Below are 16,786 nucleotides of genomic sequence, written 5' to 3'. Positions count from 1 at the left end.
GAAACATGGCTCAAAAATACAGGTTGAGGGAGGAGAGCTGGCTGAGCTACTTTCAGTGGGGCATCTTCTCAGGTGACTCCCTCACCGTGATTCCTCCCAATATCCGCCCGAGCCCTGCACGGTATTCCTGCTGAAGCAAGCATGCACTTTGCTCAGAAACTCACTGAATTTCCTTGTGCTTCTGTTGGTTGGATTTTTTTTTTTAAAGCACATCTTGTCCTTTGCTTAAATGCCATCCCTGCTACTCACCTCTTACACTCATTCTTCTGGACCTCGTCCATATATAGCTGCTGAATGGATGAACAGAATGTAGTATCTCCATGTAGTGGAACATTATTCAGACGTAAGAGTGAATAAAAAAGAAAAAAAAATAAAGGGGAAGTTGAAAAAGGCCACCTGTTCTGGGAAGTGCACCCTGACTGCTCAACCCGCCCTTTTCCCTTTGAAACCCAATCCCTTATGCTCCACTCTACTTTTTTTGATAGTACTTACCACCTTCTAATAAACTTTAACATTTTCAAAAAAAAAAAAAAAAGAGAGCCGCTGATATCATTTCAACATGGCCGTGCCATTGTAACAGCATGTTAATTGAAAAGAACCAGACACAAACGGCCACATATTGTTGATTTCAGTGATCTGAAATGCCCAGAATATGCACATGCAGAGGCAGAGGGCAGGTGTTGGTTACAAGGGCTAGGTGGAGGGGGGATGGAGAGTGACTGCTAGTGGCCAGGGGATTTCTTTTGGAATGATGGAGTGTTCTGGAAATAGATGGTGAAGAGGGCTGCACAACAGTGAGTGTGCAGAAGATAGCTGAGCACTGTCTCTGGGAGTGCCTGTTGTAGGGGCGGCTCTATATTGTTCTCACCCTGCAATGTGAAGAGTCATCTTGTGCTGTGACCGTTCTACTCCTGTGAGAGGTGAGGCTCAGAGACTTTGCAGAGTCATGTTTCTTTTTCCCATTTCCTGAGTGTAGGCAAAAATGGTTTAAGACTGTGAAATTGCTCCATCTGCTGAAATGTCTTTCAGTTTTGTACGGTGTAAGAATTTGAGAGCTTTTTAATCGTTGAGGACAGGCTGTGGGGGGAAATACCCCTGAAGCCTGTGTGAGACCTGGGAGAGCCGCGCTTTCTTCCCTGACACGGGTGGGGATTTCACCCCCGTTCAGGCAGTGAAGGGCCCAGACCCGTGAGCAGAGTTGACAATCGTGAATATTTACGTGTATCCACTGCGTCATCTTGGATGTTAATTTCAAGCTGAGTCAGTTTGTGGCGGCAGCCTCATCCTACATCAGGAATTTATAGTATCTGCTCTTTGTGGTGAAGACCAGACAGACTTGATTATTTAACAGTCTCTCTTGAATTGATATCTCAGATTCCTTGGTCAAAAGCAAAACAACAGAAATACAGACGTCCTTTAATGCCGATGTGACCTGGAAAGGGTTTAGTCTCTGTGCCTCAGTGGCCTTATCTGCGGGTGGGGAAGATGATAACATTGTGTCCCTCAGAGGGGCTAGTGAGGAGGGGAGTGAGAAGCACAAATGGAGGACTTAACACGAGATGCTCATGAATGACTGAATTTAGTGCTCTCAGCCTGGTGAGACCTCAGGGGCAGAGATGTCAGAACAGAGCAGTCCTAACTGGAGCTCGATCCGTGTTGGCAGCTGTTATGATCATCACCACTGTGGGTTATCAGGTAGTTTTAAGACTTGGTAATATGAATTCTTAAATAATGTTAAAAGACTAGACATCTCAGATCCAGTTTACATAGTTCTCAAGATTTCCTCTGAGAAATGGATGTTTTTTTCCCCATCTTAAATCTGAGTTGATTCTCTAAAAAAAATTTGTATTCCTCCATCATTTTGCTTTAATTCTCCATTTCTTAAAAAAATAATTTTTAAATGGAGTTACTGTGGAGTGAACTGAGGGCCTCATGCATGCTAAGCACATACTCTCCCAAATGAGGTATAATCTCCCCTCTGATTTTTCTTTTAAACATTAGTTTCTTAATTTTCAGAGGTTAGAGGCCTCTAATTCTTTTTCTGGAGGCTTGTCCGTGAACCTGTAAGTCTATAATTAATGGACAAAACTTGGTTTATTAAAAAAATCAATACAATATTCTGCAATCCATTCCAAAAGGAAATGCTCTTTGACTTAAAATGTTTCTCCTTTATGGTGATTTCTTCTTTTTGGTCCAGCTTAATGTATTAACAGCCATCCTCATCATCATAATGAACAAACTCGCTATGAGTGGACACCTTCCTAAGGCTAAAATGCTTTCCTCATGTTTTTACTTCAGGGCAGGTGTTTGAGGGTAGGTATCAGTGTCTCCTTTTTTGCAGCTGAGGGATTTTCAGATGGAGCAGCTTGTTTCACATCACAGGCAGCTGGCGGTGGCTAGCACGGTGCTGGGACCCTGGCTGCACAGGATTCATTCCTAATTGCTCCTCTGATCAGCCTCCCGTTGAGTGGTTTCCGAAACCCTCTGAGTCCATAAATGGCCGGTTTTAGTGATCTCAGGCTGATGAGGCCTTGAAAGGAGAGATACCAGTGAGAATGTGAGATAGAGTGGTATAAATTAAAATTTTATATTTTCACAAATATTTTATTCTCAACTAATGACTTAAAAATTTAGTAAGCACTAAAAACAAAACATTAAAAGTAATTATATTGCAAAATAAAAGTGGGCTTTGAAAATCCAACGATTGCTGGTGATGTTACTTGTTTTTCTCTAGTGGCCCTTATTGACAGAAATACTTAAAAAGAGTGAATGGGTTTTATGTAGTCTCAGTATGGAAGAAAATATTGTCAGTGAATTTTGTAAGTAAAATCTTAACTCTTTTCTTTCCTGATGATGAATATGTAATTTGTTTTCATGGCTTAAGTACATTTCCTCATTTGTGATATTTGAGTAATATCGTTTACCATGTCTGACTGTGAGAGTTAGACGCCTTGTAAACAAAGCTCCCAAGAGGTACTTAATAAAAATATGCTGTCACAATGACAGATAGTTTAGAATGATCAACTCTGAATACTAAAGTGGGTGGCTTATTTCTGATGCATATTCAATATGTATATATATGATATATATCAATTTGGTTTAAAGTAACAAATATTCTTTTTTTTTTTAGCCTGAGAATATGCAGTATGAAGTTTTAATGAAATCTATATCATTCTAGTGAGACAGGGACTAGTTAAATTGCCTTAAGCAGACAACCTTGAAGATTATTTACTCAGAATACGTATTGTTACAAATCAGAATTCATGTTGCCGTGTAACCATCCACTCAGACATTTAAATTCGTGTGATTCTGAACAGATCCATTAAGTTTAGAAAAATCCACATTGATCATTTTCAGGGTGTAAGCTTGTCTCTTTTGTGATTAAAGAAAACTTTGACTTTTTTCCACTCTTAACACGTTTAAAATATGAAAACATTGATTTGACATGTCACTTTTAATAGAATAAATCTCATGCTGTTTTATTATGTAAATAAATGTTTTTGTATTTCAACACATTTGTATGATTTCCTGCCTCTTTGAGAAGTATTTTGCAAGATGCTTAGATTACCTGCTATTGGAAAAATACAGACGTGACTTTTATGAATATAGGCGTAGTACAGATCTGTTGGTTTTTGCTACAGTGCAAGACATGAGGCCAAGGAGAGCTTTGCTGCTGATTGCCAGGAGGACACATCCCAGGTCTCTATCTCCCTTCCTGTAAAATGAAGTGGCTGGACTGTATTCTTCTCTCTTCGAAGATGAGTTTCCATGAGCCTATGTCTTCTGTTTATATTCAGGACTATTAGCAATATCAGATTAAATACTGAATAGCCCTCCCTTCCCCTGAAGCAAAGTGTAGTATGTGGTATGTAAGCTTTAAGTTACCTGATTCTCTTTTCTGATCCTAAAGGCAATTTTTGTGTTGCATGTTTACCGGGAACATGGAAGGTCTTTTTAGCCATAGGTGGCGCTATTGCAACTTCTTACAGTCTTAATTTTCCTGTTTGTAAAAGAAGGCTTAAACAACGTGATTTTATTTTGATTTCCTCGCTTAACGCTTCAGAATAGCACAATGTCCATTGTGTCTGTCTACCTGGAAAAATTATTCTGCTTATATCTTAGTTTTATTCTGTCATCTCGCTGAGAACATTTCAGACTTGCTGTGTAAACAGTGGCAAAATCGGGCTTTTCTTCCAGTGTTAGAAACCAGTGAGCCGGGATTTTATAAAACAGCTAGAAGCGGCCTCTGGAGCACCTTAAGGCTGAAAAGTGTATTGAGTTCCCTGAGTATTGAACACGCAGCTGTGTGTTAATTGGTGGGAGGTGATTTGGTACATATAAGAAGGGGTGTAGTGTTGTGAATTGAGTTTGCGTTCACATGCTGCCACTGAGCCACGTGAGCCTGAGTCAGCTCGTTCTGAGTTTTTCCCTCGTCTGTGAGATGGGGAAGCTCGTATCTGCTTTGTAGAATTTTGAGAAATAGAACTTATGTAAAGTGTTTACCACAGTGGGTATATCAAGAGGGCTTTTAAACTTTAGCTGTTGTTTTGTGTGAAGCCATCATTTGATGGTCTTTGGAAATTACTAAGAAACAGGAAAATAAGAAAAGCTGGTTTTATGATGAAAGATATTTGAAGAGGTTCCATAATTCCTATACCCATAATTTAGCATCAGCAGGGTCAGAACTTTTACACAGTCACCCTGAACCAATGATAAGCCACAGAATTTTTTGTTACTTCATATATCTTGGAGCTTAAGGGGATCCAATACTTATACACATGTTGTCTCCAGCAGCCAACTGAGAGATGACACAAAAGAGTAGGCAGGCGATAAATGTCTTCTTTGTTACTGATGAAGCCACATTCCCCATGAACTTCAGGGCTGTGAGAAAATGCATGTCGTGATACTTTGTCCCAAAATTAGAGACTCACCCTGTCCCTGGTATCTCTGGGCCACAGCGAGCCTTCCCTTGAGAGGATCTGCCCCATCATGCACAGGGCTGTCCTGCCATGGGGCTGAGCATCCCAGGTGCTTCCCAAGGGTGGTCAACAGTGGAGTGAAAGGAAGGGTTTCACATGCCCTGCTTGTCTCCCCGGACTCACACCTCACTCTGTATTGTGATGAGGGCTAGCTGTGGGCCAGGTGTCAGGGGTGTGAAGGGAGAAGCACTCTCCATGGCCCAGAGGAGTGGGGAGGAGGCATCCCCTACTTCAGTTTAAACAGGTGGTCGGATGGAACAGAAGGGTGCTCCCCAAGAGTTTATAAATGGAGAAATAAGGATTTTCTTTGGGACTTAGACTAGCCAGGAAACACAGAAGATGATGAGAAGGGAGACATGTAAATCACTTTAATATTAAGTTGACATTTGTTGAGCACCAAAAATGTGCTACATTCTTTTCTGAGAGTTTTACAGATATGAATCCTTCAATCTTCTTAACAAGCGAGTAAGTAAGGTTTGATTGTTATCCCAGTTTAGTGTTGAAATTGAGGCACACAGAGGGTAAGTAATTTGGCCAAAGTCAGAGAACTAGTAAGTGGCAGAGCTGGTATTTATACCCTGGCTGTCTGGTTTTGAGGCTCACAGAGATGGGTTTTGGGTGTTTAGAGGTATCTGCATGCTTTGATCTCTGTACCTCTGTGCATCAGTTCTCCCAGAAAGGACAGGGAAAGGAGAGTTACTCATGTGCTCACAGTCGTGTCTCAGCCACTGTCCACGGAGAGTGCACCGTGATTAGCATTTATTGTTTTCCAGGCAGTAGATCTGTTGGTATAAAAGAAATTTAGTCCATTGAGTTAATCTAGAAACCCTTCCTGCTCTGCTTCTGTCCATGCTTGCCATGTGACTGCCTGCCCGTTACTGGGCCGTTGAGGAGAACATGTACTCATGGTTGAACTCTGATATTGCAGTCTGGTTCATAGTTTCACCTCTTCCCTTACATTAATAATTTAAGTGTCTGGTTTTCTTGCATCAGTGTGTCATGAGTTTGGTTAATGTGAAACCAGTCCATGGGAGCCCAGGTGTGCTGACTGCATAATTTTTGAGCACTTTGTGGCACTTCTACCCGTGCAGACCTGACTGGAGTATGTCCGCCTTCCGCACTGATTTCCCCCAACAACAGGGTCCTCTCCCACCTCCGGATGTGAGGCTGGGAGCTTTCTGGGAAGGCCAGTCAGAGGCCAAATCCACCAATCAGAAAATGATGAAGTACCTGAAAGTGGGTTTAATAGAAGAAAAGGGCTTCCAGGTAGTCCGATGAGCTGTTCAAGTCCATTTGGTTAGAAGCTGTCCACTGTCTGTGGTTGAGCTGCTTCTTTGCTTTTAAAAAGTCTGGAGTAGATGAAGGGATTTTAAAAAGCAGAAAGGAGTGATTTCAGGTGGTACATCCACACCGGGAAGATGTGATGGATGACCGCCTGTGTGAGGCATAGACAGAGTCTTACAAACTTCATAAAACAGCTTCAAAAGCTCTGCCATCTGAGTGCACTTCATATGGGGTCCAGTTCATCACTGGTCACACTGAGAGGGCAAGTAACTGATGATGGCAGAAAGGACACGGAGGCATCATAAAGGTCTCAATCATGTTCCCTGTTTAAAGAATGCGTCACAGTGTAATATATTTGAGCTGGTTTTTCACTGAAGAATTTTTAGTGTTTTCTGGGACTCCCCAGTGCCCCAAGGTTCCATGCAGCTGGATGTCCCCTCAGAGCAGCTCTGTCAGCGCTTGCCCTGGGCTGACGCGGTGTCACGGGGAGCAGGACGGTCAGCGTCCCCGGCTCCTCCGAGCTCCGTCTCCTCATCCGCAGAGCCGGGTTTCTCATCCGTGTCTACTTAGTAGGGTTGCTAAGAATCACACGTGATGGTTGTCAGGTGTGATTTGTGGTTGTCCTGTGATTGGCATATACTCAATATTTGATAGAAACACTTGTTTTTTTATTGAAATTGTGGTTCCTAGATTGCAGTGGTTTTTAGTCTGTATTTTTTTATAACTTTATTCTTATTTTTAAATATGCCCTTATTTTTATTTATTTTTTGGAGGTACTGGACACTGAAGCCAGGACATTGTGCATGCTATGCAGGTGCTCTACAACTGAGTAACACCCACCCTCCTTATCTGCACTTAAAAATACATATTGCAATACACAAAACAGCTCTTAAACACCATCTTTGGACCTAGACTCTGTATAGAGAATTGAACATGTACACTATTTCAATAAGAATAAATGTTGTTGGAACATACTTTTCTGCATCTGTTAATGTGCTTATAAACCATCATAGCTAGTGATGAACACGAGACTTGCATCCAGTACTTCTTAGAGTCTGTTTTAACATCATGGGAAATTACATTCTACAGAGAAGGCTAATTGAGTCTGTTTGATATTTGGATGGTTTAGCAGATGATCAAGGCTTTCAAAAGCTGACAGTTTTGTATTTTAAACTAACTACAAAGTTATCTTCTAGAAGTCAGAAGTCCTAAGCTTGTGAAGTGCCCAGTAATCCAGGGGGTATGTGTCTGTGTCTGTGTTAACTTTTGTGTGTGTAATTTCAGGGATGTAGGAATAAGTTCCATATAGACTTCTGACACCTTTCTTGTCCAGTTCGAGGTATAGGCATATATTTACACAAATAATTTGATTTTCTTTTGTCATTTGGCATTTTGGTGGGAATAAGTGGTTCTCATACATGTTTCAGAAGGGTTGGGGAGCATGAGCTTAGAAAATGGTAGGAGAAAGAGGCAGGGAGGCACTTCACACTTTATGCAGGATATGAGAAACAGTAGCTTTTCTTTTTTCTTCTAAAGCAAACTGGCACTGAATTGTAACATACTATTACTCAGAATTGCTTTTCTAATCAGAGACAAATGCCTCAGATTTTTCAAGGCAACATGAATGATGAAATGTGTTTTAGCAGTTATCTTTAAAAGTAGTTTTATTTTTCAAGTAAAAGGGTATAGCCTCTTTTTTCTTCCAGAGGCACAAGAAATTCTCATTGATCTATGTACATGATCTATGTGCTTAGTTTCTCTGGGTTTTTTTTTTTTTTAAGTGCTTGTTTCATTGTGGTGTGAATGAATGTTTAAAATTTCTGGATTTTGATCTTTAGAACATGCTGATTTCTCAGAACTGTTAACAAACTGATTGTTCTTTGGTCGTTGTTTGGTGGGGCACCCTATTGATTTCTGCTGTCTGTTAAAGAGGGAAATTCTTCCTCTAGCCTGCAGAACATTAAGTGAATTGTTTGCAGTGTGCCTTTATAATTCTTTGAATGCATTGAGCATGTTTGTCCAGTGAATTTTGAATTGACTCATAGTATTACTTTGCTTTGGTTCTGTGGCTTTTGATCCTCTCCACAAGAATTTGAATTCTCTATTGCAGTTTTTATACGTGTTCTTCACAGGGGAAGATATTTTGAATTTTTTAATCAGGTGGGTTTTCCTATCCCCTCTGAATGCCTTCTGTAATTGATACAACAAAAATCTGTTATTGCAGTGCTAAATTATTTCATAAAATCTTTTGGGGTTAATCAGAAACAATGACAAAGAGTGGTAATAAAAAATACGAAAACCTTCCTTCCTTTGAATAGCATAAATCAGGTGGTTAGGCTCACGCATGCTTTGTGCCTGACACAGTTACTCTCATGTCATTGTGTATCATGATTCGGAGATGGAGATACTTCCGGTTTATAGATTTTTGTTTTAACATTTGTTTTGAATTCTTTCTTCAGGCTGATGTTTCCTGTTGGGTTTGTGGAAAGTGTAGAAGAAGGGAAACAAATGCTTTGTTTTGTTTTCAGGAGGCCCGAGTTGCTGATGACAAAAGAGTTGAGGGTGGGCTGTGGAACAGAGTGACACTCCCTCTCCTCCCGGCTGAAATTGATGAACAATGAAATCAATTAAGCATATCGGTATTTGACCAATAGAAGTTAGCGAGCCCAAACTGGCTAGTTATGCCCAAAGGAATGTATTGAATTCACCTGCAGAGTTAGGTGCTTTACCAAGTAGAAGCAGTTTAGAGCAATCAGAAAATTCAGTCCTATGATGAGCTATAAAAAGTATATAATATCTTTTATTTCTGAAACTTTTCTATGTTAAGTTGTGTAGAGCAAAATTTAAGTTTCAAGCACCAGGAGTTAAGAGTTTGGGTGGTTCTGTGGGATCGTTATTCAGGGATGTGCCTAGACCCTTCTAGAGTGGCTGAAGCTGGCAGGAAAAGACCCAAAACCAGGATTTGTCATCCCAGGGTATTCTACATAATGGTTCCATGTGGGAGCCCTTGATTGGGTTAACAAAGTGTAACAGACCCAGGCCGCCTGTCAAATTTAAAAAGAAAAAATATGCTTAGTAACTGCTTTGCAACCAGGGGCCTGTGCATCCTCACTCCTGTCTCCTTGCCTTAAAAATCAGAGACAATGCTTTGCTTGCGTAGTTGAGGTTTTAGATAGCACTCTGCTGTTTGCAAAGCAAGGACCCAGGCCCTCAGCTATAAAAGCTGGGCTTGAGTGCTTTTAGATTATCTGTTATCCCCAAAACAAGGACCTGGCTGGTCTGGTGGTTTGCTTTGTAATTCACATATCTAAAATATGTATTTTGTTCCCCTCACCCCGTGACTTCTTTAAAGATACACTAAGAATTTGTACTCAAGGTGGATTCTACAATCTCTGTCTCATCCCTTCTTTCCCCAAGTTACTGCTTACTATCTCACAACTGTTAATGACTATTTCCTTTTATTATACACAATAAATATGGGAGCATTTGAGAGGCACTTGGAGTTGGCTCCCTACTCCCTATCGATTTCTGGACTTTTTCCACAGTCTTGAATAATCATTCCGTGTCAGTAAGAGTTCTGCCAGAACACACAGTTCCAGGTGAGAAGGATGCAAGTTTATCTCTCCTACCCGAGGGAGAGAGAGAAGAGAATTGATATCTTCTTCCTTGTGATCCCTTCCTGCCCCAGGGCCACTCCAGTTCACCTGCAGCCTTCTGGCCTCTGTCCCAGGACAGACCACAGCCTTTTCTTCCCTGGTCAACATTTCCTGTGCCTTTCAGAAGTTGGTCTCTTCTCTGCAGTTCATCCCTGGCAGATGTGATGGTGGTCAGCGTGCTGGTGGGCAGTCACTTGGGGCTACCAGGAGCCATGCTGATTCTCCTGAGTCTCTCATTCGGGGTTACAGAACTGTCGAGCACCGGAGGAAGCCCATTCACGTAAGGTCAACACAGCATTGCATCACTTTCATTTCATTTTTGAATTTTAATTGGAGAAAGTATTTGCAGCAAACTGTTCCATATTTTCGGCAGCCTGCTTTCCTCACCACCATTTCCTTGTTGGCTCTGGTGCTTGTTTTAAGAACCAGGTTTCTTCTCTGGTCATTTTTAGCAGCAGGGCTTGCCGAATCCTTGATCTGCATTTGAAGCAGAATGCTTCGTTTTGATGTCAAACTGATTTTCCTACTTCTGAATATTTCGTGTACACTCAGCAACTGTTTCAAGTGAAGTGCTCTTCTCCAATTTCACTTAACTCACATTTGCTGATCTCCTGCTTTCATGCTGAGGGCAGTTTCTTCTTCCTGTAATAAAAGTTAGCAATTTGCATTTACTATGGGAAGGTACTGGCCCGAGGTGTTTTTGTTCTTAACAATTTTAATACAATTCACTCATTAAAATATACAGCGGTTTTTACTCTATGCCTTGAATTGTGCATCCAAGTCAATCTTAGAACATTTTCATCCCCCAACAGGAAGCCCCGTATGCATAAGCAGTCTTTCCCATTTTCCCCATCTTCCCCCAGCCCCAAGGAGCCACTGTTCTCTCTCTGTGGATTTGCCTGTGCTGGACATTTCATGTAAATTGATTCATTTCATATAAATGGAACCGTCTATTGTGACTGACTTCTTTCACACTGAGTAACATTTTCAATGTTTGTCCAAGTTGTGGCCTGGGTCAGTACTCTATACTTTGCTATTGCTGAATAATATTCCACTGTATGGCTGGGCCCCACTGTTTAACTACTCATCAGGTGATAGGCATTTTGGTTGTTTCTGCTTTTTGGCTGTGATAAGTAATGGTGCAGTGAACATTCCTGTAGGAGTTTTCATCTGGACATTTTTTTTCAGTTCTCTTACTTGTGTGACCAGAGAGCAGAATTGCTGGGTCATTCAGAAACCAAATGTTCAAGTCTCTGAGGCCCTGCCAGGCTGTTTTCCAAAGTGACCACGCTGTGTTACGTCCTCACCAGCAAGGGCTGCGGGATCAGCTTCCTCTGTGTCCTCTTTAGTGCTTGTTACCCTTTTCTTGATTATAACCTATTGTAGTGAGTGTGAAGCGGCTTCTCCTAGTGGTTTTGACTTTATTTCCCTTACAGCTAATGATATTGAGCATTGTTTCATTGTGCTTATTGACCATTTGTATATTTTCCTTGAAAAATACCTTTTGATATACATTATTCACTTTTTAATTGAGTTGCCTTTTTATTGTTGAGTTGTAGGAGTTTTTTTTTTTTAATTTGGAGATACAAATTCCTAATCAGATAAATGATTAGAAAAAATTTTCTCCTGTGTGTTATTTTTTCACTTTCTGGATGGTGTCTTTGAAGGAAAGTTTTAAATTTTGATGAACTCCAATTTATCTCGGTTTTCTTTTCTCCTTGTGCTTTTGGGGTACTATATAATATATGAGGTATTTTATTTAAACTCTTATATACAAAATAACTTAATTGTTAGGACCGTTCTAGGAGACGGGTGCTGTTGTTGTCCCCAGTCTATGGATCGGAGACTGAGTTGCAGAAAATTTCACTGAAATATCAGTGTCACAGCTACCCAGTGCTGTGGGAGTTCAGAACCTCATGATTGTCCCCAGCATTTGTGATATTCAACTGCTTGCTCCACTACTTCCTGGAATCGTTAATGAAAAAATCTTTCCTTTTTTGAATTCTTGTTAGTTTGTTTTCTCATTTGGGACCTCATCTCATTTTCCTTGCAGAGGTCAGTGTAGGTTTAACTTAGGTCTCATGTAGGCAGAAGAATTGCTATCAGTTAACTTCTTTATTACTCAATCTCCATTGATGAGTGTTGCAAGTTGACCTAATCAAGTCATGCTTAAATCTTTCCTGCTTATAACACTAAAAACAGTCATGAGTTACAGAATGCTCAAAGAAGAAAGTACTTGATTGATTTCATTTTGCTACACAATCAAACCAATCAAATAAAAACCTCGGTATTGACACATATTATAAGTCATCGAGAATAGGGTCACTGTCTTCCTTGTGTTTCATTTCTTTGGTCACAGTGTCTGGATAGTGCCTTGCTGTCCAGCAGTTTTGTTAGGATACGGTGCTCGTGAATCATTGTATGGACAGAATTTTGAAAAAAGACTGTGTTGTTCATTTCACGAGGGAAAAGATCATGTAGAAATACTGCTCAGATCTATTTTAAAATTAAGCTTGGTATTTTGAGAAGTGTTCAAGAAACCATACAAAGCTCTTTTTCACTAACTTTAGATCAATTTCAGACACATTATGTTTACATAGCAGAGTAACTTATCAACTAGATTTGACAACAGGAGTGTATTATTTATTATTTGTTTTAGTTGAAATATTTTACCTGGGATAAAGTAATCAGTGCCCATAAATGAACAAATATGTTTGTATTTCTATGCAACATGGGAGCAGACTTCATATGTTTCTAAATAATATATATGACTGTGTGTTTTAATCTGTCTGTCAGTGTTTTTATAGTTTTTCAGCAATGTTGTAACTTTAGAATTCTTCTAAGAAAATCACCCCCGATTCTAGTGCAGTTTGTACTGTGTATCCTGTCTTATGCATGGGATTCCACTGTCCCCTCAGTGAGGACGTTCCTCTCCTATTGAGTTAGTAACAGAGTTAAAGGAACTATGATTTCTAGGCCTTTTCTCTCCATGTGTTTGCAGTTGGCTGTCAATCACGATTTTCCCTTTCTTCAGTTTTCATTGTTAAATTAGAATTTTGGAAATAACTATTAATATGTTGCATCGGTCTCCCTAGAAACTTGATGTGTTTGTGCTTTTCAGTTTTCAACTTATGAAAAATGTAAATACACTCTTGTTTTTAAGTAGTCCTTTTTCACTAGATATTTGTTTACCTATTTATAGTTAAAATATTTTTTCCCAATGAATGAATTGGTGTGCATGTTTTAAAAGATACGTTACTTTTTAGTTTTCTTATTTTAAAAGTTATATTCATTGTAGAGAATTTGGAAAATAAGGATAAACACTCTAATAAGTTAAAAATGGCCTCTAATCTCACCTGGAGATATAGCTGTAAGGTTTGAAATTGAGAATTACAAGTCCTATCACGTTGTTCTTGTTTTTCAAGTACGTTTTGGTTACTGAGACCCTCGAATTCCCATGTCAATTGTTGCAGCAGCTAGTCAGTTTCTGCAGAGGAGACCACTGGGATTGTGATCGAGACCACATTGAATATACGGATCGCTCTGTGGAACACTGCCATTCCAAGAGTGCTGTCCTCTGATCCAGGAATGTGCGTGGTGTGTCTGTCCAGGTATTTAGGCCTTCTTTAATTTTTTTTCAACAATGAATTGAGTTTACAGAGTATTATTTTACTTTTTTTCTTTGCCTTTATACTGAGGACAAATGTGCAATGTACAGGGATCAGAAGTGAATGTAAGCCCCGCCACTTGCTTCCACCATGGATGCTGTGGTTTTTCTTTACCCTTGGTAAAATCTTGCAAAAATAAGACCTCAGTAACTCTCTCTTGAATGAATGATTATATGATTGTTGGATGATGCTTGAGAGTCCTTGTGATGATGTCTTTTTCCCACCCTTTCCCCTCTTCTTAACTATTCCCTTTCTCTTCCTTTCCTCCAGCCTGGTTTTCAGCCTGCCTGTGGCATTGATTTTCCCTGTCTGTAGACTCTTCCTTTCAATGGTACATGATAATGTTACATGGGGGCTGTGGAAACTTGCTAGATGTCAAGAAAGAGCAAATACATTGCATGCTAGTATTTTTAGACTGTGGTATTCTTTTATCGATTGAAATTAAATGAGGCACACCCACTTAGACCTCCCGTGAGCTCTTTTCGCCTTCCTACAGGTGATATTGCTCTCGTTGCTGCCTGTGCCCTTCCCCCAGCCTTGGTTTTGGATTTCAGTAAGCCACCCTCAGTGGAGCCCTCTCTTTAAAAGATGAAGAGAACATTTGCTCCTTCACCCTGTTTGGGGACTTGGATGAGATGAGGTACCAGATAAAGAATGGAGCCCCTCTTCATTCTTACCCCTGCACTTTCCGTTCCTTTCTCCAGGGGAAAAGAGAACAATTCAACTGTATATAGATTGATTGTGAGCTAATAAGATAGACACCACAACCGAACATTTATTAAATATCCTTTCATGCCAGAAACAAATGAATTATACACACAAAAACACATAAATCACGGTACTACTGTGGTTACAAACGTGGGTCCGAGTTCGAGTCCAGCTCTGGAGTGACCAGCCCTGTGAGATAGAGAACTGGTAGGTCGGCTTTGCCTCTCCCGGACTTGTTTTCTGTCCTGCAGAGACGGGGCTCGCTAGGCGTCACCCAAAGAGGTGCTGAGGGGTGTAAATGATGCCCGTAGGCAACCCGAGCACAGCTGCTCGTACCTCGTAAGTGCAGGATGGCATACCTTTTGCGGTGACGGCTTTATGACCGTCCCGTGTAGACTCATAGTGCTCCAAAGGGATGCCTTGTGGTTTGGAGGTGGGATTCTCACTTCTGTAAATACCCAAGGATTGTGTTATTGAGCCTTGCTGATTTGAATCTATTCTTTAGAAAGTGCATATTGTAGATATATTTTTCAAGCATGCGTGCTTATTTTCTTTTATTATTTATAGTTCTACCCTCTCATCTCTTGTTGTGACATTTCATGGAATCCAGGAAACAGTCCTAAGCCACCTACCTCTTCACACTTCTCCGTGGTGGTTTTCTTCCTTGACTAGAAGAGGGTTTTGCATAGGAAGTTTTCTTTGTTCCCCTTTTCTTGGAGTTTCACTGTTTGTCTGCCCATCTCTCACCTGTCCATCTGTCCAATTCTCTACCCACTCATTCTTCTGATTTGTTCCAAAAAGCATTTCAGGCAGCTTACAGAGGAACAGATACCATATAAACAGGTGAGACAATGGGGCCAAGTTCAGACAGTGAGGCTAGGAGGCGAGCCTGTGTGAGGGTTGCAGGTGTGAGACACACACCTCTGCCCTGTCACTTATAAGATGGAGAACAAAAGTGTGCCTGAGGCTCCCAGCAGACACAGGGAAACTGGGTTTGTGGGAGATGCTCACTGGCTCTGAAATAAATAAGTGGCTTAGGAGAAGCCCGGTCTTTCCAGCTACTAAGGCTTAGGAGAATATTTTGAGTGTCTTACAAAAGCATAGTATTTCATTGTTTCTTTTGTCAGACTTCAATATATAGTTGGTTACATTCTATATCTGGAAATTTCTCCAAAACTGCTTCCCACGTGAGTCTCATGGCTCGGGAATTGGGTGGTTCTACTCATTGAAGGGTGTTGGCCAGAAACAGATAATGACAGCCTCAACGGAGCCTGCGATTTGTCAGTTATGTTTTGTTAGTGCTGTAGGGTTCAGAAAATGCTTTCATTGTTTCTCTCCATCTGAGGCGGCAGCGTGCTCTCTTACCAGCATCAGGAGCTCAGGGCCACGGGATGATGGGGGCTGACTGCACTGCCGTCAAGACAGCTAAGGTAGTCACTGCAGGCTTGGTGTTTTCACGTTCTACATTTCATGTTCTTTAATAAAAGTTTTCAACAGAGTTAATTAACTGACTTAATTAACATTTAATAAATATGATGCTTTTTTGGAAAAAGTTATAGGCAGAATATAAGCTGTGAAGACTTTAAAAACGGTTTCATTTCTGAAATTTCAGTAGGGAAGAGTCACAGCTTATGTTATTTACGCTTCTCTTTAAAAGTAACAAAGAAACAAGACAGAAAAAGCAGAGGATAATTTCTGTTCTTCCTCTTGGCTTTCAGGGGCCCTCACCTCCAGTGGCATCCATCCAGACACCACCACTGACACTGGCCGTGCTCAGAAGTGCCTCCGCCCTGAAGACACAACTGACAAATAGAAGGGGGCCGTGCCCTGTTATAGCAGGTGCTCTCACTTTGTGGGTCCTTATGTAACTGCGCGGTGTTATTCAGGATCGCCCGTTCTACATTGTGTGGCGCTGCTGCCGTGTCTCCTAGTTATTTGTTTCTAAAGTACTCGTGTATTTTCTCCAATGCGTGGTACTAGACATCTAAAAATGCTTTTTTCAGAGTAAAAATAATATGTATTTAATATAATAAGCCTGAAAAATGGGGCAAAACAGGCTATCCTGGTCCCACTATTCAGAGATAATAATTAACACTTTAACATCTTTTTTCTGTTCTTTTCGTCAGTGTGTATCAGCTCTTTCATAAAAACCAGCAAGCATTCTGTGCCTGTTTACTGTGTGGAGACTTCCATTTTCCATTCGGCTTATTAAAAGTTTTTCTACAATATCCCCTGGCATGATTTTTAATGACCAGTATAGCATTCTGTCTTGTAGAGGCATCATCCATTTTACTTTGGACTTAAATAAACTTTTAAATTCCAAGTATACTTAAATGAAATACTGAAAAGAGAACAGCAGTGGTAAAGGCCCCTAGCTCCCTTCCCCTTATTTCCTGAGAGTAATAGCTGTTGAAAATGTGGTGTATATATTTCATGACCTTTATGCCTATGACATATATATACATCTTTACATACATACCTACATACATAC

General features: G+C 40.5%; 1 long non-coding RNA gene across 2 annotated transcripts in view; it reads left to right on the top strand.

Moving 5' to 3' along the window:
• LOC140694314 (uncharacterized) overlaps positions 1 to 16,238 on the top strand; it is a 29,480-nt gene extending 13,242 nt beyond the window's left edge. Inside the window, exons 1-3 of one of the 2 annotated variants that reach the window (XR_012070045.1) lie at positions 10,065 to 10,199; positions 13,393 to 13,530; positions 16,014 to 16,238. This is a non-coding gene — a long non-coding RNA (uncharacterized lncRNA). Of the gene's footprint in view, positions 1 to 10,064; positions 10,200 to 13,392; positions 13,531 to 16,013 lie in introns of those variants that run through there. The other variant, XR_012070044.1, reaches the window with a different exon arrangement.
• Positions 16,239 to 16,786: the final 548 nt, after the last annotated feature.

Source organism: Vicugna pacos, unplaced genomic scaffold, assembly GCF_048564905.1.
Source record: "Vicugna pacos unplaced genomic scaffold, VicPac4 scaffold_21, whole genome shotgun sequence".
NCBI classification, from domain to species: domain Eukaryota; kingdom Metazoa; phylum Chordata; class Mammalia; order Artiodactyla; family Camelidae; genus Vicugna; species Vicugna pacos.
This window is presented reverse-complemented; position numbering and strand designations above follow the sequence as displayed.